This window comes from Montipora capricornis, chromosome 1 (genome assembly GCF_036669925.1).
Source record: "Montipora capricornis isolate CH-2021 chromosome 1, ASM3666992v2, whole genome shotgun sequence".
NCBI lineage: Eukaryota > Metazoa > Cnidaria > Anthozoa > Scleractinia > Acroporidae > Montipora > Montipora capricornis.
The window spans coordinates 12,499,889-12,503,499 of record NC_090883.1 but is presented as its reverse complement, the minus strand read 5'-3'; the positions used below and the strand labels follow the sequence as shown (position 1 = coordinate 12,503,499).

General features: G+C 41.7%; 1 long non-coding RNA gene across 1 annotated transcript in view; it reads left to right on the top strand.

Annotated features, from left to right (window-relative positions):
* The window catches only part of LOC138055337 (uncharacterized), an 11,337-nt gene extending 9,104 nt beyond the window's left edge, over positions 1–2,233 (top strand). The window contains exon 3 of the long non-coding RNA XR_011133427.1: positions 2,168–2,233. This is a non-coding gene — a long non-coding RNA (uncharacterized lncRNA). The remainder of the gene's footprint in view (positions 1–2,167) is intronic.
* The last annotated feature ends 1,378 nt before the right edge of the window (positions 2,234–3,611 follow it).

Here is a 3,611-nt window from a genome sequence, read left to right as displayed (position 1 = left end):
TTCGACTGATTTCAGGATCTGCCCTTTGACAGTGATGGAAGGCTCTCGATGTTGGTTTCCAGGGATAGGCTGAAACATCACCTCAGTCTTCTTGATACTGACAGTGGAGAATTTGGCTCTGTCGAGGCATTGAGGACACAGTCATCGGCGAAGAGGAAGTCTCTGATCACTATCTCCTTCACTCTACACTCTGTTGACGGTTTGCAGTCGCCTGGAGTTATACAATTTTCCGTCTGACCCGTATCTGATGAGGATGCCGGCGTCGCAGTCTCTGAATGCACCCATTAACATGGCCGAGAACATCATGCTGAACAGTGTCGGGGCCAGAACGCGCCTTTTTTGACTCCTTTGGCGGCAGGGAAGGGGTCAGACGAGTCGCAATCGCCGAGGACATGGACAATCATGCCATCGTGGAATTGGCGGGCAATGGCGATGAACGTTTTGGGGCAACCAAAGTTGGCCATGATCTTCCAGAAGCTGTTCCTACTGACCGTGCTGAAGGCCTTGGTCAGGTCAACGAAGGTGGTGTAGAGGTCTTGGTGTTGCTCAATGCACTGCTCCTGCAGCTGACGGTCGGCAAAGATCATGTCAACTGTTCCTCGACCTGCGCGGAAGCCACACTGGCTCTCAGGCAGTTTAGAAGAACACGGGCCAAGATCTTCCCAACAATGGAGAGGGAGACCCCGCAATGGTTGTTACAGGACTGGCGGTTTCCCTTGCGTTTGTATATATGGGCGATGGTGGCATCTCTGAATTTCTGGGGGAGCTGTTTCTTTTCCCACATGGACTGGTATAGGCTGGTGAGCTGATTCAGCAGGGTAGGGCTACCTGTCTTGTACACTTCGGCAAGTATGGCATCCTGTCCAGGAACTTTCCCAGCCCCCCCTCCCCCCTCCCCATAACTCCTAACAACCCCTAACAATAACATAACTACTAACAGCAACTACACTTCATCTCACATTACCAGTCACGCATCCATGTCTAATACTCTCGCCCGCACTCGTAAGCGCTCTCTCCGCAAGAGCAAGCTTGCTAAACTTCCACTTTTTAAAAGTTTATTTCAATATTTTTGCCAGATTTTAAAATATTACAAACATCACAAACACACACACAAATAAATAAATAAATATTGTTTTGCAATGATGATAACCTGATCCTTCAACAAATAATCCTCCTTCCGTCTCCACAGGCCAGACAATATATCTAAAAGGCCAAGTGCTTCAATTTTGACATTTAAACTTCTACACCAACGAATTAAATCACTCCAAAACGTTGTAATAACGGAGCATAATACAAACAAATGCTCGAGAGATTCGTCGACAGTTCCACAAAAAGAGCACATTGAGGAATCCATCTTACCCATTTTATTTAATAGGGTGTTTGTTGCTAAATATCTTTATTAAAAACTGGATCATTGGATAATGCAATTCGAGAGTTTTGATTGGCTATGCCATCATGGGCTATGAGCCATTATACCATGATCTACAAACACGGCAAGCATATGCGTGATTTTTTGGGCCTTTTTATTTTTATTGTAGTCTCGTTTTCTATATTTTGGGGGCGTTTTTAATAAAACAATTATTCCACTCGCGCTTGTTGGATATGAGATGATTATAGCCAACTCGGCGCTACGCGCCTCGTTGGCTATCTATCATCTCATATCCAACGCGCGCTCATGGAATAATTGTTAAATATACTATATTTGATATTGAAATTCTCTTGACTTAGTATCCAGAGCAACCCTAAACGGCAAGTTGTAAATTTCTTTCCACTCTATGGAATATTCACCAAACAAACCTGTGTATCTTTGCTGGGCTGTTGGTGTAAGTTGTTAACACTCAAGACGTTAGAGATAGCTGTACTTATTGGAATTCGAACACCAAGCAATTTTAATTGGATTTCATTTTGGAGGACAAAGTTTGATTTATCCACATAACTAATTGTCTTAAGAGTCTCACGCTATTTGCAAGGAATCGCATCAATTATAGCCGTAATTTCAAAAACTTCAAGAGGAGAAAAGCCCAAATCAAATTACCTGTAGTAATAAAACGATTTCCTACCGAAATTAAATCACTAATTCTAATTATACCTTTGGTAATCAGTTTTTGATCGTAGAAAGACTTGTCATGAATACAAATAAACCTGTTATTCCAAATAACCGTTTTAGATATATCCTCGAGTGATAGACAGCCACCTCGTTGTTTGATCCCAGCCCGCACGATGCATAATCATTGGAACTAAAAGGTTTTAACGCTTTGGGTTCTGCCTATAATAGTAAGATTTCTGCATTCCACAATTTTAAGTTCTCTTTGATTGATTGAATGATTTCCTCAAATTTTAGCTTCTGCCTAATAGGGAAACGTCATATGTGAAGTACACTCCCAGAATTTTTACCGTTTACTGTACTCTTAAGGTTAGCCTTCCTTATCACAAGACGGTGTAAATCAAATGTATTGCTAAATCATTGTAAAATGATAAACTCAAGGAAAAAATAGTGAATGCTAAGTGTTTTAGAGGAAGGACCCACACTGTTGATGTCCTTGAAGCCCTGCCCTTTCCATTCCGGCTTCCAAGTTGTTTGAGTGATTGTGCGAATCATTGTGTTACTAACGAAAGGAAGGAAGTGACTAGTTGCTGCAAGAATATACAACTGCGTGGTCATTGATGAAAGCCCGCAAAAACGTTTTGATAAATTTCCAACACTAATTATTTTTTTGCAGATAACATGCGTGTAACATTGTGATTTGTGTGATGATTCCGTGGATTCTCCTTCCGTCTTCCATTATTTGCGCTGTTTTGGTCATTGCTCGTACTGCACCTCAGTTTGGACTCGCACCTTACGAGTATTTTCACGAGTTCTACGATCATTATGGCCAGAGCATCCAAAATCACATTGAGGACGTGAAGCGAGTACACGAGGAGCACCATGAAACTCAACACAGGGTGCATGAGAAATTTCAAGAGAATTACTATGATATGACTGAAAAGATTCAAGAGGGAGACGAAAACTTCCACGAGTCTCAGGAAAAGTCAAACGAGAATATACGATTCTCCAGTGGTACTAGAAAGAGCTTGATTTTTAAAAAAGGTAAATGGTTAATGATGAGCACCACTTCTCTTTTCTTTTTTCATGTAAGAAATAGCTTCATAGCTATGAAGGGGTAGTTTCTAAAGAAACTGTGGTGCTGCGTCGGTGGGGAAGTAGTATACAAAAATTTGGTTTATCAACGGAGTTGATAATGTAAATTGACCACCGTACAGAGATTCTAAAAGCTGACGTTTCGAGCGTTAGCCCTTCGTCAGAGCGAATCGAGGGATTATGGGTTACGTGTAGTTTTTATAGTAGAATAGGAGCTACGCTATTGGTGGTAACATGGCAACGTGAAAAGTAGGAATATATTAGTTAAATGAAAAGCGTTCGTTAATACCGTGAGGATTAAGGGTGCCGATTTGAAAGATGAATTTTTGTTCCAGATTCTTGCGGCTTTCCGTCGTACCTAGATGTAGGGAAAGGCCGCAGATAGCCATGTGTTTTTTGGAGTGGTTAGGCAGATTAAAATGGCGAGCGACTGGCTTAGATGCATCCTTGTCATTCTTCTCAACATCGCGAA